We start from the raw sequence: 23,872 nt of genomic DNA, 5'->3' as shown, positions 1-23,872 counted from the left end.
GGGGCTGAGATTTTAACAATTCCACTGTGGGGGATTTACTGGTGGTGATAATAGGGGTTCTCACCAGCCAAGGGACTTCTTCCCCCAACCAGTAGTGTGCCAGGAGGCATGTTTGCATAGTGGTTGAAAAAGGGGATGCGGCCTCTGATGAGGTCTCAGAACTCTTGCTGTGTGGACTTAGAGGTGGTAACAGCAGGGGTTCTTGGCCCCTAACTACTATCAGAACTCACTGGGACTTAATTAGGGGTGGCAGAGCAATATTCTGTCTGCTGACGGACCTCCGTGGCATTTGGCAGAGTTTTTCAGTAAGTCTGTGGAATTCTACAGAATGGAACACTACGAGCTTCATGCAGGCCTAGCAGAGAAAGGAAAAATAAAGGTCAGCATCACGCTGAAAGAGGCAACCAAAAGACCATGAGTGATAGGAATTTTGTTTGAAAATGAGCAGAACCCACTGCTCAGGAACTCGTGCATCAACATCACAGAATAATTCAGTCACTCAAACACCCACTCTGACACCCACTCAGGCACTCATAGACCCACTCACAGACCGAAACAGACACTCAAACACCTGCTCACACACCCACTCACACAGCCAGTGAGAGACTCATACACTCACTCACTCACACACCCACTGATACACTGATTCACTCACTCGCACACTCACTCTCAAATGTTACAGGTTACGGTAGGAAAATTACATAAAATAATGTAGAAATTCACTGAAGAAAACAAAGATTAAAGGGATGTTTTAGTCAAGAAATCGAATTTAAAAACCATAGAAATTCACTGAATAAACAAAGCTTACAAGGACATTATAGTCAGGAAATCTAATTCAAAACCTTAGAAATACACTGAAAAAAACCAAAGGTTACAGGGATGTTATAGTTAGGCTCAGATTTCACTCATACAAAACCATAGAAATTCACCATTTATAGTTGTCTGAGCTCACTATAACTTATGCCCTTGCAATGCACTGCTTATGACCTCACATAGCACATCACTCATGACATGGTCAGTGACATTACTGATTAAATCACTCATGACATTCCAAATGGCAGAAAGCTAAATCTTGGCCCAGAAAGAGTGCTCTTTGTGATTTCGTGCAAAAATGTTCTGCAGAGTTGATGTTCAAAATCGAGCTGAGATCTGATTAGCTGTCACCAGATCAACCAGAAAGTGGTGGCAGCCATCCTAGGACTTAGGACACAGCCTTGAGTCCTAAACGATGCAAAAAATACATAAGGGGTAGGGTAGAGATACCTTGACCCCCTAGGTCTGGTGGTGGGAGTACAAGAGGGCTACCGCCTGAGACCAAAAATATTTTTTTGAATGCTGCCACAAATTCAAGGCAGGTTCACAAATCTGTGGCAATAATTAAAAATAAACATGAGCGAAAAAACGCTGAGCTGGGCTAAGGCCCCAGGCAATGACACATGTATTTATTTTAGGTAGGGATGGCTGGCCCTCCCTCCTTGAGCCTCTCAGAGGCTGGGGGACCCCACCCTCCTGGGCAGAGGTAAAAAAAGGTAGGGGGCACATACCCCCTTCCTAGAGACTAATTAGGCTCAAGTACCCTATCTCCCAGGACTGTAGCACATTATGAAGGGGTGGGGACTTGAAAAAGCCCTGGGTACCCCATCCCCACAGGGCCATAATAGTAATTTAAAGTGGGAGAGTTGTGCAGAGCTCCTCCCAGAGCCTTTTAAGACCCTGGGTACCCAATTCCCCGGGGCCGGTTCAGTTGCTGTATCCTGGGTAGCTCACCCTCAGAACACAGTTGTTTCCCTTCCCATGCCAGCATGGGTAGAGAAATGTATGTTTGTTCCCGCATGGTCGGAGCATTTTTAAATCTCCCTCCAGACAAGAGCAAACATGCAGATCTGCTCCAGGCTGGTGGGATATTAAAAAATACTTCCACTGGTTGGTAGCAGACATCTATTCTGTTTCACTACCCGCACTCCTGCGGGCTACGAAACTGAGCACATATTGCTCCTGCCCAGTGGGAGCAAGTATAGTACCATGCATGGAGCTGGCTGGGGCCATGGACGCCTGTGGCTCCACCTAGAACCCCACATCTGTTGCTTGGCGAGTGCACTTAGTATGCACCCCAGCACTCAGCTATAATTGAGGGAGGTCCGGGGGAGTGGTGTCACCATGGCCCTCTACCCTTTTAAATAAGTTATGTCCAGTTGGTGGGGTCCATGAGGTTTAACAAGTCCTGGGTAGGAGGCCTTGTGGTCCCCTCTGGCCCCCCTTCCATTTTAATAAAATCAGGCCCCCAGGGGAAGATGCCCCCGGGGCCCGAGAAGGCTCACATGGGGTGGGTCATCTCCCAATTTAAATATGATACAGGCCCAGGGTTAAAGTCCCTGGGGCCCCTTTACTTTTTGTTGAATTTGACCCTGGGGGATGGAGTCAAAGGGGCCTAATGAGACTCAGGAGTGCCCTTCCCATGTTTAATTGAATTTGGTAAGGGGGATATGGTTCCCAGGGCCTCATGAAACTCAGTGAATGGGGGGACATGGCCCCTCCCCTTTTTAATTGAATTTTGCCACAAGGGATGGGGTCCTCCTTGCCTAATGATGCTCAGGAAGGGGGATCACATTAACCCTCCCCTTAATATAAGTTTTTTTGGTGGGTTTCCTGGGCACTGACCTATCATTTAGAGATGCTCTCTGGAATGGGATCCCATGGGTCCAAAAAAATATTGGGGAGAAGGGCCACATGGTCCTCTCCCTCTATTAATGAAATTCAGCTCTGAATATGAGCCCCCCAGGCTTATTAAGGCCAGCCCTGGGCGTAGTGGGCATAGTGAGGCTACGTGAAGCAATACGGAGTGGGGGCAAATCTATGCCCACCCACACACTTCGCGTAGCCCTACTACGTGCCACCCGCCTCCCTCCCGCCCTCATTTTACAATTACTAGAAACATTAGATAAAGAAAAATTACTTACCTGAGCTGCCGCGTCTTGGGGCTCCATCTTGCTGTTTCCTGGATATCTTCTTCCTCACGAATGCGCATGTGCGGGCGCCAGCGCATGCGCATTCGTGAGGCAGAAGCTATCCAGGAAGCAGTAAGATGGAGCCCCGGGACGCGGCAGCTCAGGTAAGTAAATTTTCTTTATCTAATGTTTCTAATAATTGTAAAATGAGGGCGGGAGGGAGGCGGGTGGCGGGCAACTCTTCTTCGCCGCGGGGTGTGCGTAGTCTGCCCCTGCTACGCCTACTTTGCGCAGCGCGAAGTGGGCAGTACTACGCACACTCCGTGGGCGGAGCGGAGCACTGCGCCCACCCTTATTTAAGGCGTGGGATGAGACTCATCATTCTGCCCATCATCATTCTTTTTGCATTTGTTGCCCTAAGTGGGAAGGGTATGCCCAGACATTGGTTGTGTGCTCACTGTGCCACTGCATTCAAGCTAGCCTGGCTAATGAGGGGTGTTAGAAACTGGTTCCAAGCCTGGAAGCAGTTGAGGATCATTCAGAGTGTGAGTGGAGTCCCTCTAAAAGCCCTCATAAAGGAGATGCCAACAAATGGACCTATGTATGCTGCAAAGCCTGTTTGAGCAGTGAAGGCCTTTCAAATGACTAAATAATACAAACGTGAGGGGGTCCAACTGAAAAAAGCCATGACAATGCTACTGCTTTTCAAGATTATGACACAAGTAGTCAGCAAGGAAAAGATTACTGTGAGGCATGCTAGCCTGATGTTACACATACTGCAGGAACATTTTCTAAAGATGCAAAAAACATTTAGTAATGTCAGTTAGGAAGCAGCTTCTTTGTTCAAAGGCCTAATCCTTCACTTCACAAATCAAAGGCTGCAAAAATAGTCTGTGAGCCAGATGTACTACCCACAAATTTGCGACTCACAAATTGCCTCACATTTGCGACTCACAAATTGCGACTCGCAAATTGGGATTTATAACAGTGTCTCAGATACTGTTTGCGATTCATAATGGGGTCACAAATTGCATGCCTCATGAATAATAATGAGGCAGGCACAATTTGCAATCCCATTAGGAATGCTTAGCACTCCCAGGGATGGTGGCCTGCTGGGGTCAGCAGACCACCATGTCTGGGACTGCTTTTAATTAAAGCAGTCATGTTTTTTATAAATGAGGCAGGGGTTTATGAAGTCAGTTTCAGTTTCCTTTTTTTAAGGGCACTCAGTTGTCCTTGGGACCACTTCCTACTCGTAAAAATATTTTCGCACATACCCACAAAGGGGAAGGGGTCCCCTGGGGACCCCTTTCCATTTGTGAGTGGTTTACCACCTACTTGAAGTAGCTGGTAAACTGCGAGTGGTTTGCTGCCGCAAATGCGGTTGCAAAACAATTGTACATGGCATGGTGACTCGCTATTAGGAAGGGGTGCCCCCTCCTAATAGCGGGAGTTGCAAATGCTGTTTTGCGAGTCAGTTACTTGCAAAATAGCATTTGTACATGCCATTACCCTTTTTTGCAGTCGCAAACTGGAGGATGTCCCGTTTGCAGCCACAAAAAAAGGTCGTACATCTGGCCCTGTGTCCTCTGGGGAGTGCATCTGTGCCTAGATACTGGCCACTTTGGTTAGTTTCTCAACATTAGATGTCTCTATTTACAAGAACTGGATCATCAGGAAAGTGGTTGGCCTGGAAGATAAAGAATTACAAATCTGAGGTCACAACAGAACTGGAGTGCAGCCTTCAACATTTAGAAAGGGTGGTGCTGTTTGCTCTCAGACCTCTTGTCTTAACTGCAGTATCACAACACAGTACAATAGAAGTATATGCACTTAGAACATGATTCCTCACATAATTGCTAAAAAGTTTTTTGCTTTTTTTTCAATAGTGAGGGAACCAAAGGGAATAAGAAATATAAACCATCACCACACCGATTTTGACGTGCATATACTCCTATTGTCATTTGTAGCCCTGAGGAAGTCATTGGGTGATACTCCCAAGACAAATCACCTGTTGGTTACGTCCATGTGATGTTATGAATCATCTGTGAATCTCCTGTATTAACTGGAAGTGATGACTTCTTAGAAATAAAGAAGACGATTTGGATTTGGACAAATGTTGTCTTATGAACTTTTTCTGTTACTAATGGCATTAGTTTGCTCAGATTAAGACTTATTTTTGTATTATTTTCCTGTGAACTATTGTCTACAGGAATAGTTGGAAGCGAGGGTGGCCGTTTCCCCTTTTTCCTTAGAGCAACCTATGGAAATATTTGATGGTCTTGTCATTTTGATGGTAATGCGCAGACTCCAACCCAGCCACACTCGTGTTGGCCCAGCCATCTATACATGTTCTACCTTAATTTCTCAGAAAATACTGAACATATTTAGGCTAAATCACAAAAAAGCTTGCTTTCTGGCTATAGATCTAGCCTTCTGCTGAATCTGGTGAAATTATGTTCAGCCTTTTTGGCTGTACTACTGTTCGAAAATTCCCTTTGGAAATTGCATGGGAAAATTGTAATGGGATGCCCCATTTTTCTGAGCCCCTGCTTGATATATCACCCTAAATGCTCACATGACAATGCTCAGGTAGAAAAACTCTCTTTGTAAAGGTTTTGTGAAGATTTGACAAATGGCACCAATGTCATTAAGCTTTAATAACCAAGACAGGTCCAGAGGAACCAAGGGCTGAGATTGGCTGGCCACAACATGAAGAACCTTTTTCAGACTCTGTTCATGTCTTTCAAATAAAAATATAAAAATATGACCCCTTTGAGTGTGAGTCCCCGATTGTCCCCCCTGCATGGTCACAGTGAAAAGAAATCATGTGTCACAGCAGACTCGCTGTACTCTTGTGGTACTCATTGCGGACATTCGCTGGAGTACTGTAAAATAACCACATAATTACTTCAAGATGATTTTGGGGTAAAAAGAAAATGTGGGTGGGTGGCCAAAGGTTTGTGCAAACATTGGGATGACCAGCAATAAGGTGACTGACCGCCCGCTGGTGGGGCTCAGTGCATGGTGGGAGATTGGCTGTCCATGTGAGGCTTGTTGCAAGGCATGGCCGTCGCAGGCTAAATGACGTGTTTGGTGTGGGGTAGTCTTACTTAGGTATGGTAATAAAATATGACTTTACCTTAAAAAAAACGTTCAATGAAATAAACAAAGGTTACAATGACTTTATAAATCGGAACAAATGTTGGTTAAAAAGTTACATTTAAACTACAAAATCAATTAAACTCACCTGTCATAGTTAACTCAAGGAACTATACCTCACACTCTTGACATTCACTGCTTATGACCTCACATATTAGATCACACTTGACATGTTCTATCACATTACTGATAATACCACTGATGGCATTTGAAGTGACATGATTGATGACAACACTGCATAGAGGGGGGCAAGTTAAAGTTCCTTGAGTTAACTATATCTGGTGTATTTCAGTGGTTTCAAGAGTTTAAAACTTAACTTTTTAACTGACATTTTCGCCCATCTATAATGCCACTTAAACCTTTGATTTTCTATGAAGATATGTATATATATATTTTGCTCCGCTGCACCTTGGGCCAGCGCACTCTCGGACGGGTGCTGTAACGCGGAGATGTATATATATATGTATACATATACTTATGCAAATGAAGTCACCGTTCAACAAGAGGTACAGGAGGTAAGCTCAGTTTACTGCAAAATTACCACATGACATGTTTCACTGAAGCTGTGATCACATGACTAGACTCTTGTAATTATCACCCTAAATAGTGCATAAACATAGAAGAGGGACACATAGGGGCCCTTTAGGATGGCGGGCGGATTGCCCCCGCCGGGCCGCGAAAGCCCCCACTGGCTCAGTGGGGGTGATCCGCCCGCCATTCATACCTGGCTGGGGGGTAAACGGCGGACAGAAAGACCGTCTGCCGCTTTTCCGCAGGTCGACTGGTCGACCGGGTAGAAAAGGGGCATGATATGGTGCAGACACTGCCATCCATATCATGATGCAGGCGGAGAGCAGCCGCTCCATGGCGGCGTTGCCGCCATGGAAAGGCATGCAGTTTTTGCTGTTGGGGTCCTGTTGCGGGCCCGTGGAGTGTTGGGGTAGGGTGGGGGGTGCACATGGGGGACCTGTGGTACGCCCCTCATTGCAATGCACTATGTGGCAGGCACCATGTGGTGCCTGCCATGTAGTGCTTGGCAATGCTGTGCACAGTACTTTTACATTGCGAGTGGGTCTGCAGCCAGCAGATCCACCCGCAATGTAAAAGTCCCTGGATCCACCCGCCAGTGTGGCGGGCGCATCCTAATGCACATGGCGGGACCGCCGCAACTTTGGCGGTCGGTCCCTGGCTCCCTTGCGATCACGGGCGGACATGTACCCCTTAGTCTTCATCTTTGTGAGTAAATCTGTTAACCATCTTATGCTAGAATAAGCAATGCATGGTTACAAGTTTGGCACATTGTGCAGCTGGCCATCAGATTTGCAGTTAAGAATACAGGGGTTACAGTTGTCAGAAAGTTTTAAACATCACATTCTACTATCCTCAGGTTGTAGTGTTTGGCACAGAAAGTATGTACAACTTAAAACTCAAGAAAAATAAGGGCTAAATAGCATGTGTGCAATACGTATATGACCCCATGGGCCAGCACCTTTAGATCTCCCAGACTCAACATCATCTCCTACACTGACCACACCCAGCTCATCTTCTCACTGTCAGAAGACACCCTCCACCACCAGAGCCAACTTCCACAGATGTATGATGAACGGTGCTGACTAGATGTAGGACAGCTACCTCAAACTCGACACGGACAAGACAGAAGTCCTTAACTTCGGTAACAGCACCTCGCCAAGAAATTACGCATGGTGGCCGGCTGAATTCAGCCCATCTCCCACCCCGACAGACTTGGCCAACAACCTCAGCATCATCTTAAACAGCAACCTATCTATAAAGAAATAGGTAAACAAAGTCTCATCTGCCTGCTTCCACACCCTACGCATGCTCCACAATATCTTTAGGTGGCTCTTAGACAACACCAGAAAAATCATCACACAAGTCCTCATCACCAGCAGTTTGGACTACAGGAGCGAGCACACTCTAAATAGGAATCATCGCATGCCTCCTGAAGAGACTACAGACAATTCAAAACTCAGAAGCAAGACTCATACTTGACTTCTCCTGACGGACCCACATCACACCCCACCTCAAGAACCTGCACTGTCTCCTGATCCAGTAGAGATGCCAGTTCAAGATGTTGACCCAGGCATACAAAGACATGCACAACTAAGGGCCAGCATGCATCAACAAACATATTCTTGCACGGATGGAAACCTCTGAGATATTGCTCTTTGCAACTCATGTTAGTTTTGATATCACCTTTGACAAGGAAACCCCTCAGGTTCCTCCCCATATTGTATGCAAAATTGGGTTTCTCTTGTATCAAAGGACCTAAGGTGGAATCTGCGGTCAATATTCCCTAGTGTTCCTCTATTACACTAGAGACCCTCTTTGGAACATTATTGCACAGGGTGATACGTCTTGTGGTGGGTTGTTGTCAGGAGCGGTTTTAGGGGAAACTTTAAACTAAAAATACCCTCTCATGAGTTCTCTAACACGTTTCCATGTTTACTATGTTTTGGGGTATTCAGAAATTACAACTTTAGTTTTACTATTAGTAATTTTGCAGTTGTGGAGACTCTACAGTCGGATTGGAGAACCCCCCATATAAAGATAGGACATACCTATCTTGTTATACATGTATTCCCAGCCATTAGTTTGGGGTCTCCTCAGATGTAAAATAACTTTTTATAAAATTAAGATTGTAGTTTGTGAATAACAAAAAATTAGTTAACTTTATTTGCTAATCTTATGCTAAAAAATTCTAGAAAAACTGACATTTGAGGTGAGCAGAAAAGATTGTCGCTGAAGATGTAAGGTGTTTCATATTAAGAACATGCTTTCTGCCTCAACTTTGGAACTAACCGAGTTCCTTGCTTTAGTAGATATTAGAAACTGTTCCCACAACTAGTGTGTGCTTCTCTTTATTTTAATTTGATTGATATTAATCATTATAAAATGTTGGTCATTGTGTTTTCCTTCACAGGAAGAGACGGATGGCAATATCAAGTAAGATGTGATGCCCCTGCTGGGCGGATCCCCCCACCCTTTTTGTTTTCATATTGCACAATTTGGTGAGTAGACACTATTCCAGATAAGGTTTGAATCATGTGCAAGGATGTATGAAATGATTTTATGTATCTGTCTGGTTCTTTAGAAATAGTATGGAACCCAGGGTTACAACTTTGGACAACAATATCCTAGTTGGGATTCAATTTCACATACAAGTGTAGATATTTATTGATGGTTCACACTGAAGATATTTAGAACTGACAACCTTGATAACAATTACATTCTGAAGTTATACCTTTCATTCTGTGATCGTCTATAATGTATGAATAAAACTATGTATTTTCTTTAATTATGCAAAGAATATAATCAGTCTGTTGCAGTTCTGTGCAATATTTCATCATGAATGTCATTGATGATATCATTATATTTCACTATGGGAATATGTTTAGGATGTGATTGATTGGACATTTTGTAAATAATTGTGCATACTATTTGTTTATTCGCCACTTGAAATTATGAACCAACTTTTCCAGGATGAGGTTCACTTGCAATATGAAAATGCACTTGGTTCACTGTTTTTTTTCTATCTATGGATTTTAAGGGTTGGTGTCACAGCATAGGTCATCTGATCAAGGCCCCTGGAGACCGAAACACATTGTGTGTTGCTTCAATAAAACATTGTTTATCTTTTTATGTGCACAGTCTCTGCCATGAGTGTGGGGTCCCTGCAGTTCTAAATTTACTTTTAGTAAATTTAAACTCATTGCTTGTGAAAAAACAAAACAAAAAAAAATTTGCACAAAAGTGCATGTTTACCTTCTGTGATAAACCTCACATCTACACTTACTTGTATATACTTACCTTGATGGTACTTTGATAGTTGATATTTTGGCTATAATATTTTGGCAGCATAATAATGGTGTCCACCCTATTGTGATGTACAGCAATTTACATGTGGTCTCATTTAACCTGATATTAAGCCTCAGAGCTTAATATTTGCAGTCCTTGGCCACCAAACTTGAAACCAGACCCACACCTTGCACCCTCGCCAGGAACCTCGGAAACATTATCACAGTAAACTGAACAGGTTCGAACTAGTCAGTCAGTCAAGAAAGCTTTATTCAATTTTCAGAGTAAAATCATAAAAGCATACATTTAAGAAAATACAGTACATATTTAATACAGGTAAAAACAGATAAAAACATTAAAATGATCAAAAACATAGTGCATTTTAGGATGGTTGCATTGAGTTCCGAAACTTGATGGCCAATTTTAGAAAGCTGGTTACTGTAGAGATAATATGTTCATTTTCTAGTTGTAATAGCCTAGTCATGGCTGGTCTGCAAGTGCGGAATCCCCAAGCCTTTAAGATTGGTTTCAAAAAAGCTCTCCTGGGCAACTGGTAAAATTTGCAAAATAAAATACAATGAATATTTGATTGAGCAGAAGTGTTGTCACAGGGACATAGTAAAATTTCATTAGACCAAATATTACAAGCAGGAAAAGTAATCATACGAAAAAAGTTACCAAATCTGAGACGGGTCAATAGCATTCGTGCATAGCAATTTGGCTGGATTAAGAGGTACCTTTGAAGGCCTTCATGCGTGGTTATTTTTTGGAAATCGGTTACTGTTGTTTTAGTTTTTTCCAGATTCCATCTTTTAATTGTTAGATGGTTGAGAGCCATCTCTCTTAACGTTTTTCTGGGCACCATTTCCAAACTTGATGGCCTCGCAAAAAACTCAGAGTGACCAAGATCAGTCAGCATATTTTTTACATAGGTGAGCCATTTAATGTTGGTTAATCCATCGAGACTAAGACAATCTATGATTAAGTCTCTGTTTAGTGAAGTCTCGGGCGTGACCCAGATTTTATGCCACAGTAGTATAGGCGTGATTTTGATAACATCTGAGATATACGGCATGCCCATTTCAATATGTATAAAATATGTTGCTGTTGTTTTGGATACACCTAATAAATAGCGTAGGTACTGATTTTCTGTTTTTTGTATCAAATATGAGTTTTCAATGCCCCAAAGAACAGCTCCATAAATGGCGGTAGAGATGCATTTAGCTTTATAAATTTCAATCAGCTCTTTCACTGGTCTGCCACCTAGTTTAGCTGAGAACTTTTTCAGGGCGCCTATTTCTCGAATGAAGGCTAAATTTCTGGCATTGATAGCTACATGCCAGTTTCCCTTCCTATCAAAGTTTATTCCAAGATAGGAAAATTGATCTGTGGTCTCGATCCTCTTGTTGTCTAAGAAGATTGAGCAAGGGGCTTTCTTTGTTCCAGGACCACAGGCCATCGTATATGTTTTTAAGATGTTAATTTTTAGCCCTCGTTCTTTCATATAATTTGCAAATTTCAGGACAGCTCTCTGAAGGCCAATCTTAGTTCGAGACATGATGGCCGCATCGTCAGCATAGAGGAGTAATGGGGCCGGAGTTCCCCGAATCATCGGATAATCATACTGTGATTCCGTTAGGTGTTTACCAATAGAGTTTATATATAGGGTGAAAAGCAGGGGCGCTAAAATGCACCCCTGCCGCACCCCTCTCTTAATGGAAAATTTATCGGAGCACTCCCCTTTATTTCCAAAGTGTACCCTGGCTCCTACGTCCCTATACAATGCTTTTATAAATTGAAGAATATTAAAATCTATGCCCATCTCACACAAAATAGACCATAATGTCTCATGGTTCACGCAGTCAAAAGCGGAACTCAGGTCCACAAAAGTAACGAAAAGTTTTCCCTTTTTTGCCTGGGTGTATTTTGATAGGACTAAGGCCAAGTTTAGGCTCTGTTCTGTGGTGCCTTTACCAGGGCTAAATCCATATTGTAAATGTGATACTACCTTATTTTCTTCTGCCCAAAGTTGTATTCTATTTAAAATTGCCCGGGCTGCTACCTTCATTAGTGCATCTAGAAGTGATATTGGGCGGTAGCAGGTGGGGTCGTTTCTGTCTCCTTTTTTAAAAATTGGAACGACTATGGCTTCAGACCAGGACGGTAGAAATCCATGTCGGTTAGAATGAGTTAAGACATTAGTTAGCAAAGGAGCCCAGAGATCGATCTCAGCTTTATATACATCTATCGGGACACCATCCGGTCCAGGTGCTTTGCCTGAGGGGCTGTCTTTGATTGCCTTTGTGATCTCCAGGCAGGAGAAAGTTATGCCTAACGGGAATGAATTCAATAAGATTGTAGGTTGCTGAATAAATACCCCATCCAGCAAAGGGTTACCACAGTTGGAATTTTCGGCTTTATCATATAGATGTCTAAAATGCTTCACCCAGGTTTCCCCATTTATGGCTGTGTCTATAATGTCTGTTTGATTATTCTGTAAATAAGGGGCATTAACCGCTTTCCAGAAGGCTGTATTGTTCTTAGATTTAGAGGCTTCAATTAGGGCCAGCCAGGCCTCTTTCCTTAATGTTTGTTTCCTCATTTTTACAGCCAAATTGTAAGATTTTCTGGTTTTGCGAATCTCAGCTGGGGATTTTATAGTTTCGTGCAATGCCCTTTTGAGAGCTTGAAGTGCTTTAGTGCAGCTTTTATCGAACCAACCCAAGCTGTTTTTCGAGTTAGATCGATGCTCTCTAGTTAGCAGTTTTTTAAGGTCACGTTGAATTTTTAAAAAGGAAGTCATGATTTCTGATGACTCCTCAGTTTCTGTTAGACAGACAAGTATATCAGGTTGGGAGATTTCCATTAAGTTGTATATGAAATCTGCGGGGTTTACCCGGTCCCATTTTATAGAGTAGCCATTTTTCATGGCTAAATTAATGTTAGGGTGATAGTTAGACTTATCTATAGAAGTCTGATGGATGTTTTTAATTTTCAGATTGAAAGAAATTGGGTAGTGATCGCTGAAGAAGAAAACATCATGCGTTTCCCAATTAGAAACTAACCCTGCACTGGATGAGGATATAAGGGTGAAATCTATGATTGAGCTGCAACCCCCCCATGAAAAGTTGGCTGAAAGGGGATAATTGGGGTGCATAATTCATTAATGTAAGACAAGTTAAAATGAAAGAGCATATTATTAAAAGAATTTCCCAGATAAGAGTGGACAAAGTGCGTTGGTTTATCATCTTTATGTTCACCAAGGCCGCAAATGCCTTTGGAGCCATGTGGGCAAATTGTACAGTTAAAATCACCCAACCAGATCAAAACCGGCCCATCTTCTTTCTGGGTCTTATAAGTGTCAGCACTCTGCATAAGTTTATCGATCTGGCTTTCTAGGCTGTTGCTTGGAATAATATTATAAAAATTAATGAGGGTCAGAAATTTTACGTGACCCCAGCTAATTGCTAAAATCTGATAATACTCAGTAAATAGGTGTCTTATAACTTTTATGCCCTGTGTTATAGAGACATATATGGTCAAGCCTCCTTTATTTCTCCCCTGTGGGCTTATTTGTGCAGGTGCATGAAAAGTCTGATAACCTGGTATATGTAGTTCATCTACAGCCTACGTTTCTTGAAGGCAGATGATACTATAATTAGTCACTATGTCTAACCAGGGTTGATGCGATATTTTATTAAGAAGGCCTGCAACATTCCATGAGATAATATTTTGGACAACCAATGTCTTCCTTATTGGGAGATCATCGGTAATTTTATCTCTGCGTATGGAGTTTAAGGTAGGAAGGGGACTAAGATCAATAAGGGAATCAGATTGGGGGAGGAGTCCAATATAGGATTTATCAAGATTAATATAAACCTGGTCATTGGTTACCTCATTGATTGGGATTCCCTGATCACAATGGTTATGAGCGTCCATGCCAGGAGTTACAATTTTAAGATGAGAATTAGATGCCACAATAGGGGGTTCATGAGGATAAACATCCGGGTTAATTTCCATCTGTCAATCCAGATCATCTAGGTCTGTCAATACCTCGAAGCGATTTGTAACAGGGACAGACCATGGTGAGTACTGAGGTATGTTATATGTGTGTTTCTGTTGGTAGAAGTGAGGCCTGTCTAGGAGGGATGGCGGAGGGAGGAAATCCATCCGGCGACTGAATGTACTAGGGTGTTGAGGCAATGGAAGATGTCTGACATTTCTAGATGTTTTGCGAGTGGGTCTATTGTTACAAGGGATAAGGAGAGATTGGGGGTAGAAATTACTCAGGAGACGAGTAGACATTCCCTCCCCCCCTCTCTCAAGAAACCAATCCGCTATATGAGTAACTACTCTCCGGTCTTTGAAATTAATAGTTACAATATCACCCTCTATATCCTTAGGCCTACACCCTAGCCAGGACAGCCTTCTCACAAATAGAATCTCACCGTTAATATTAGCGGGCAAAGGTCTATTCTTACTTAACCAATAGATTACTTTGTTTTTAAGTTCTGTAAACCCCTCCTTCTTTCCTGATGTCAATTCTGGTACTCCTGTGAGTATGACAACATAGGGTGCCGCCTCAGGTGGTAGATCAATGTGCTCGACCATTCCTTTCAAGGGTTTATTCGGGGAGAGTGCCCTGATGTTATTAGTGGTTTTGCATCCTAAGATGTTAGGTGGGGCTAACTTTTTCCCCTCTCCTGTGGGAGTTAGCGCGCTTACAGGTTTAAGCGGAAGCTGTGTATTAGATTTAGATGGTAATAAAGGATCACCTAGAGAGCTGGTGCCAGAAGATTTCTGACTTTCAGTAGTTTGAAGAATGACCAAATCTTTCAGTAATGTGGTGTTCGAAGAAGATACTGCTGCTAGAGTATCTAATTGTTCGCTTAGCCTTTTAATTCTCTCAGATAACGGCAATAATAGGGTTTTAACAAGATGTTCAATTCTCTGAGTTAAACCGTCAGTTGCATCAGGCACAGTAGATGATTGGGCATTTTTATCTTGTATGGGGCTGGAATGTAATCTTGGTGTTTTTGGGCGGCTGCCTTTCATGCCCTCACCCCCCCGTTTTCTCTTTACTATGGCCCCAGGTCTTGGATTTTTGTGGGGTTTACTATTTTTCTTAAACTTTGATTTTACTTTAGGAGAGATATTTGGTGGAACCTCTTCCAAGATGGAATGTAAGGAAGGGTCCACGTTAGTGTTACTAGTCACAAGTTCCCTTGGGGTATCCATTATCAACGACTGATCCTGTAGAAGTAGAGGGATGCCCGGGTCACTAATTTGAATAGACATGTTAGCCATAAGTTGTGGTGTAGGGGAGGGGATCGTTTGAATAAGGCCCAAAGATGAGCGTTTGTTGGGAAATAGGCCAGAAGACAGGCGGCGTTCAGTGTCCGCTATTTGATGATCTAACTTCGAAACGGCTTTAGCCAGGAAGTGATCTAATGTCCCTTTGCGTGGGCCTCCCATTGATGTATTTTTGCCTTTAGTTGGTTTTACGGGCGACGTAACAGACATTATTGACACACGATTAGCTGGGGGGCAATATTATACACAATCTAAATGCAAGGTAATACCACTATTAAATATTATTAATGATGCAGGAAGTTAAATGTCTTACACTTAGTCTTGTGTTCAGTCTTGCTTTCGTGAACCACGAGGGGTGGCCCGGCCCGGCCTCCCTCGGCCCCGGACGGCCCGCCCTTTGCCCGGGCTTAGCCCGGCAGTGCCTGCGCGCGTCCCGCGACGCGGAGGAAGCACCAGTCTTTTTGAGCGCCTCCTGGCGCGTAAGCAGCGTCAGCTGCTCCCCTGGCGCATGGGATGTTGGGAGGTGAAGTCCGTCCCCGCACAGCGGCCGCAGCTGGTAATGGCGGCAGCGGGGGACGGAGGGCAGCAGGACAGCAGGACAACGAGATGCAGGCACAAAGGTGAGTGGGTGCCCAGGAACGCAGAGCGCAACCACAAAGACCGCAAGCAGGAGCCCGCTCTGCCGAGGAAGCACCGGTCTTTTTGAGCGCCTCCTGGCGCGTAAGCGGCGTCAGCTGCTCCCCTGGCGCATGGGATGTTGGGAGGTGAAGTCCGTCCCCGCACAGCGGCCGCAGCTGGTAATGGCGGCAGCGGGGGACGGAGGGCAGCAGGACAGCAGGACAACGAGATGCAGGCACAAAGGTGAGTGGGTGCCCAGGAACGCAGAGCGCAACCACAAAGACCGCAAGCAGGAGCCCGCTCTGCCGAGGAAGCACCGGTCTTTTTGAGCGCCTCCTGGTGCGTAAGCGGCGTCAGCTGCTCCCCTGGCGCATGGGATGTTGGGAGGTGAAGTCCATCCCCGCACAGCGGCCGCAGCTGGTAATGGCAGCAGCGGGGGACGGAGGGCAGCAGGACAGCAGGACAACGAGATGCAGGCACAAAGGTGAGTGGGTGCCCAGGAACGCAGAGCGCAACCACCAAGACCGCAAGCAGTAGTAGTCAACACCTTCACTACCTCCTGCTTCCACACCCTGGAGATACTGAAGGAGATCTTCAACGATTCCCAAGTAACACTACAAAAACCAACACTCATGTCCTAAACACCAGCACGTTAGACTACAGGAACACCTTCTGTGCTGGGTACACCAAGCAACCTACCAGAAGACTATACACCATCCAGAACATGGCAGCCAGACTCATTCTCAACCTCCCACAAACTGCTTACATCACATCACAACTCAGGGAGCTCCTATGGTTTCTCATACACAAACACTCTAATTTCAAATTTTTCACACATACATTCAAGGCATTACACTATTTCGGCCCCACCAAGCTGAACAGTCACATCTACTTCCACCACCCACAAAGTCACCTCCACCCTGTAGAACTCCTACTTGTGCACATCCCACACATACCCAGAACCAGATCAGGAGGACAGTGGTTTTCTTATGTTGCTCCTAAAGCATGGAATGACTGCATACTCCACACTAGATATTCCTCCCCACCTCTAGAAAGAGGAGAGGGGAAGGCTCCAATGTGGAGCCTTCTCCCCAACCCTTGGCAGGGCTAGGTACACATACCTGCTCAGCACCAGTATACCCTCACATGTGGAATTGTGCTTTACAAATACTCAGAACATAACTGATCTGGCTCTGTTTTGTAGCACAGGGGACATTATGGAGCACCCCAAGGAGAAAGAAACAGCAAATGAATATTCAGACCCCCTTCCTCTAGATCTGTTTTGTCCAAGCAGGACTCAGAGGATACAGGAGCTCAGCTTAGTTACCTAGAAGTGAAAGAAAATCATGTATCAGGACAAGAAACACAAGGGTGCATATCAATGAGATTCCAGTGGTCTTTCATTTCTGAGCAACATGAAGAACTTGGTAAATTGGTAACTAAAGTCAGAGGAGGCATATCTAGAGAATGAGTCCTTCCCTACCTTTTACACTGGATTCTGTAGTACTCACTCCAAATATTATACAAGGTGAATACAAAAGAGTAGAACACCAATGGACACTAGGATTCCGCCCCTAACTAAATAGCTGTTTGACACAAAGTCACTAATACATCAGCAGGAGGTCAAGTTCACCGCCATCACAAATACTATTGAGGAACACTGAAGGCTACTGAAGTGACCTGGTTCCATGACTTGATGTGACACACCAGACGTAGCCAGTATATATCTTTAGGTTATTTATTAAGATAGTAAAGTCCATAGTATAGCCCCACCAGGAGCAGCCTGCTAGCTGCTCAGCCCATCCTCTCAACTGTCTCACACCACACCAACATTCCAGTCACGTCATCATTCCACATGGAACACTCACACTGGCTGAGCAGCTAGTTACAAGATACAGAAGAACAGTTAACCTTATATGAAGATACTACAATATCTCCCTTCTTTCCAATTGACAATAAAACAAGGAATACTAAAAGTACATAGCAACTAGACACAAAATATAAACAAGAGATATATAGTCGAAATCCCAAGGGTAAAATGAATAAAATATACCACGAAAGGGAACCAGACTATAAAACGGAAGAAAAGGATAAGAAAAGGATGAAAAATAAGAATAAACTATCACCATCCTCCTCTTATATTAAGATACAAAAGAGAACATTAAACTCACACACTATCACCAACCTCCTCCTTCAATGAGACAAAAAAAACAATAAACTACCAAACGGAGATTGCAAAGACACCACATAAGATAAATGTGAAAGAAAACACAGAAATGCAATAGAGAAACATACAGGAAGAATCACTTCCAAACGAATACACAATGAGTAGATGTCACCCATCACTAAAACGTAGGTGGGACTAACACCCCCTAAGCTCTGAGTATAAGGGACAACACCCAAATATACAGAATACAGAAATGGGACTAAAATCCACAGAGTAATGCAGCAAGCATAAAAGAAATGCAGCACAGTGAGGCATCAAAAGACAGATACCCACACACACAACCGCTAATAATTAAATGAAGGGACTAAAACTAGGCCTGGGCGAAGCACTACGCTACGCTCGCGTACTTTGCGAAGTTCGCGCTACTTCGCACTACGCGAACTGCACGTAGCACAGTGCGAACACGCGTAGCGTAGTGTTGCGTAGTGCTGCGGTCATTTTTTGCTTGCTCGCGGTCCTCAACGTCAAGTTGGCGACCGCGAGCAAGCAAAATGACATCCTGGCGAGACTTTTTCCTTGTTCGCGATCGCGAGCATGGAAAATAAACCTCCCGGCGAGATTCCCAACGCGAGAAGGTCAGGTTTCTCATTGCGAGGGGTCGCGTATGCTCGCGACCGCTCGCGATGAGAAACTACCAGTTCGCGTTGAGAAAGCTGCAGCTCGAGGAAAAATCTACTCGAGCAGCAGAAAACTACAGCTCGCACTGTGCAAGATGCCATTTTCAATGATTGCACAGTGCCGGTTGCTTGTCCGCACTGTGCAATCATTGAAAACAACATCTTGCACAGTGCGAACATGTTACTTCGCAGTTCGCGAAGTGCTACGCGTAGCTCGCGTAGTGCGAACTTCACTTTGCGTAGCTTCGCGAAGTGCTACTTCGCGAACTACGCCCACCCTTAACTAAAACCCAACACTAACGTGACAAAGGTGGGACTCACACCCCCTTGAAATTTAGTAAAAAGGACTCATACCCATTACTAATAACATAGGAGGGACTAACACCCCCTGTACACAGAGTAGATGGGACTAACACCCATTACCGAAAACATAGGTGGGACTACCACCCCTTACAAACTGAGTACATGGGACTAACACCCATTAACAATGACCTAGGTGGGACTAACACCCCCTAAACACTAAGTACACGGGACTAACACCCATAAACATTTACGTAGGTGGGACTAATACCCCCTAAAAACTGAGTAAATAGCACTAACACCCATTACTACTGACATAGGTGGGACAATAACCCCCTAAAAACTGCGTAAATAAGAGACATGGGACAAGTACCTACTCCCATGCCAACAAAACATGTACATGTGAATGGCAAATTAACAAAGATGGCATGCAGCAATATCAAGACATTGTAAATGTATAGATTACTTTGTCCTGTAAAATAAAACATTTTAGCATTAAATACTGTAGACATGCACCAAAAATGACAATGGTGTGCCTGTCACCACGCTGATAACAAAAACTAGGGATTGCCATGACCAAAATAGTACTCTGTACGAGCTCCACGAAACATATGACAGGAACAAACATTGCTGGTAAACCGAACCCACACACAGGTCTCTAATTTAAAAACTGAATTCCAACTTGGGACACAAGATGGCAACGTAACTCTGAGCAGAGGATTAAAATGATGAAACACAGTTCCTGTTGAAAGTCATCATCGCTCCAATAAGCCTTTTTAGAAATATTCCTGTTAAACTTTCGTTATGTCCATATGTAAAACTGCCGTAAAACACAACAACACTGACACCGGGTGATAGCATGCACTGACCTGTATAAGATTATCCATCTGGTCATCATGGGATAAAATACGGTGTCTAAAAACGAACCCAAAGCAAAAACATTGCGACAGTAGATGCACCTACTTGAAAGTTCAATCTGATCATAACCTCCGATGTAGCTTGTTCAAACTTTATTGCATCAAAAAAAAAAAGTGGTTGGCAAAAAAACAGTACGGAGATTACGCGACTGCAATACTACAAGGAAACAGACTGCAGATGCCAGTCACAAGATGGCGGGACTCCTTATGACGATATGCCGAATGGCTAACAGCACGTCAGTGCATACAACGTCCAGAGGCAGCAGTACACAGGAGGCATGGTGGAACGTCACAAAGGATCCATGGAGACCGATGAAGCAGGTAAAGCTGCGCGCAGGCTGGAAATGTCACGTGCATCCAATTTCAAAGCATCGTCATGACTCGTGCGACTTTTTTTAAAAACAAAACTGTAACGGTTGAATCAAATGGCCAAAACCGATTCAAACAATACCTAGTGTCATGCCAATGCCGATGACCTCAAACAACGTGTAATTTCACCACGTCTGGAAGTATTCACGCAGACCCGGTAACGCTGTCTCCAAACTCAAGCCTTTCGCTCAGGCGCACAGCTCCTCGCTCTTTGTCCTCAGTCAAGCTTTTCCAAAGCTGAATTGAGCCCGATCCTTGCCCCGATCACCACATCAAAAGGTGCACAGCATCCTCGAACACTCACAGTAACACAAGGGCCCAATCCACACCCTTGAACAACCCGATGTGCTCCTTACATGGTGTACGTCATGACTGCAAAACACAATAGTTTAACACCGGGGCCCGATTTTTGCCCCCGAGCATATTTTACCAAATCAACATCACCCATTTGTTGAAGCTAAATGATTAGCCATTTCACTAGTGGGTCCTCTGGGAAACTTCTCACGATGGAGACACTCTCCCCAAGCAACAAAACAGCACAGGCAGTCACTTATACCTAGTTTGCAGAGGCACATTGTCCTTTAATACTGGAGCCTTGAAAGTTGGTTGATGTACTGGCCCTCCACAGACCAGCAAGTACATATCCTTCACGAGTGTCACAGGGCCAGCAACAATCATAAGACACCCATCTTGGTCATGAAAAAAAAACAACAAGACGGCTCAGGGACCCAACACCTCGTAGTAGACACAGGACTGAGGCAACCCTCTGTGCTTCGCTAGAAAACATCTAGCAGCTCCACTCCTCACTCCAACTGGCACATGGAGGTTTGGGCGACCGGTGTTGTGGTCACTGGTGGGGCTCACGGTGCCAGGAGGTTCCGCCAGATGAGGAGTTTCTTTTCTTTAAGTCAACATCTTCAAGTCAGTTACACACCAGTCTATTCAAGTTCACGCATGGTTTCTTTAGTCCAACTCGTCGCCAATTGAAGTGACCTGGTTCCATGACTTGATGTGACACACCAGACGTAGCCAGTATATATCTTTAGGTTATTTATTAAGATAGTAAAGCCATAGTATAGCCCCACCAGGAGCAGCCTGCTAGCTGCTCAGCCCATCCTCTCAACTGTCTCACACCACACCAACATTCCAGTCACGTCATCATTCCACATGGAACACTCACACTGGCTGAGCAGCTAGTTACAAGATACAGAAGAACAGTTAACCTTATATGAAGATACTACAGCTACTTAATCATAATGTACATTTTCATGTATCATTAACTATGCTTTTTTCAAGGGCTATCACAAAACAAGGACAAATTGGGATATTCAATGTGAATGTTAGTAAGCCATGCTGTAGACAATAAACTGCAACAGAGAATTGTCACTGAACTACTGAAGATACATTCTGAAGACCTATATTAGCAGCTCTCTGAAACAAAATGTGCTACTTTCAGATGAAGAAATTAATTTGGAAGAGGACAAACAGCTGATTCACAGTTAACATGCACAGCATCTAACAACGGAGGTTTCTTGACCCAGAAAAGTTCTCATTGATGTTTTTGCATTGCACTTTGTTCTTGCTTAATAAAGTAGATGCATATATTATCTATATTCATAAACATCAAACTGTTGAATTCCATACATTAAGAAGGAACAGGAGTGAAATAGGTCAATATTTAGTCACTCTCAATTCCTCAGTCATTTACACACAATTGCAAGATTACTGTCTTCCTTAACATATTATTAGTGCCTGGGTCTTTTCATAACTGCCATCTTCACCACAAGGTTTGTAGAGAGGATTAAGAAATGTGATGCAATGAATAATATCTACCAGTAGAGAAGGTTATTTTAAAGTGGTATACGATAGAAAAGTAGAATCCCCGTATATAGGGCCCGATTCACAGAACTAACTTAAGACAAAATCCTAAACTGACTACCATTTTGGTATTCACAGAAGGCACTTACTCATTTTGGTATTCACAGAAGGCACTTACTCATTTCGGTATTCACAGAAGTTAGGAGTCATAACTTTAGGACTCCTAAATGCCTTCTGTGAATACCGAAAGTCTTAAAATTAGGATTTTTCTCAGTTTAGTAGTAGTATAGTTAGGACTCCTAAATGCCTTCTGTGAATACCAAAAGTCTTAAAATTAGGATTTTTCTCAATTTAGTAGTAGTAAAGTTAGGAGTCCTACCTTTAGGACTCCTAAACTGAGAAAAATCCTAATTTTAAGACTTTCGGTATTCACAGAAGGCATTTAGGAGTCCTAAAGTTAGGACTCCTAACTTCTGTGAATTCCGAAGTGAGTAAGTGTCTTCTGTGAATACCAAAATGAGTAAGTGCCTTCTGTGAATACGAAAATGGTAGTAAGTTTAGGATTTTGTCTTAAGTTAGTTCTTTGAATCGGGCCCATAGGAATTTGTAGGTCTTGTAGAGACAAAGAGCTTCTGGGGTATATGGATGATCTACCAAAAGAACTGCAAATAACGGTATGTAGTAGTGACACTTCTGGAGAACAAGAGATAACTGCTCCATTATTTTACTTTCTTGAAATTGTATTATTGTCTATTATAAATGTTAATTTGGGTTCACTTTGACATAAATGATTGAAAACATGAATTAGGAGAAATAATGTCGATTAGATGTTCTAGAATTATCCAAATCTTTGACTGATTTAATACAAATATTTAATTAAGCTGCTTCAAAAAGCACCGCTCTTCATCAGGAATAAAATCACCAAATACTTTCAACAAAGGAACCTCGGCTGTAGATTGGCACCTTGCCTCAAAATCCCACCATACAAGAAAAAAAACCTTGGTGGCACATCCATCACTCTTCAAGCAGCCAAACTATGGAACTATTTACTCCCAAACATAAGATCCACAGATAACTACCTTATCTTCAGAAGACTACTCAAGAGTTGGCTCTTACCCCACATAACCATCTTACTCTGAAATTAAAAAAACAAATATACAGCAGATCTATCTGTATATAAGCATTTATTTGGACTATAAATGTGTACCTTCATATGTGTGTTGCTTTGTATAAATGTGTATAATAATTATGGGGGTGATTACGATGGTGGAAGGCACGCCACTGCCAGCCATGCGGTGGCGGGCCCTCCGCCATCTGACAGCAATTTTCCCTCAGCCAAATTACGATGGCGGGGGGGAATCGCTTTCAGACCATGGTGGTAGCAAAGACCGCCTGCCACGCTTTCACAACAGGCAATCATACCAAGTGCCTGGCAGAGTGGTCAGCATCTGTAAAATGACGGCAGTGCCAAGTAGGCACCGTCCACCAAATTACAATACTGGCCGCAGCCAGCCTTTCCGTGGCGGCTAAACCCCCATTGAAGTGCTGGCGGGGATTGGTTTTGGGGGCCTGTTGTGGGCCCCCCTTGTTTTGGGGGAGGTGGTGGTGCACTGGGGGGTACCCATGGTACCCCCTACAGTTCCCTGCACTATGTGGCAGGTACTATGTGGTGTCTGCCACGTAGTGCAGGGAAACGCACGACATGCTGTAGCCAGCAGCACCCACCGCCATGTTAACCTAGCATGATGCGACCGCCACGGTGTCAGTCGC

The sequence above is a fragment of the Triturus cristatus genome, chromosome 2_2 (genome assembly GCF_964204655.1).
Source record: "Triturus cristatus chromosome 2_2, aTriCri1.1, whole genome shotgun sequence".
In the NCBI taxonomy this organism is placed as follows: domain Eukaryota; kingdom Metazoa; phylum Chordata; class Amphibia; order Caudata; family Salamandridae; genus Triturus; species Triturus cristatus.
The sequence above is the reverse complement of the archived record's forward strand: the minus strand, read 5'-3'. Positions refer to the sequence as shown.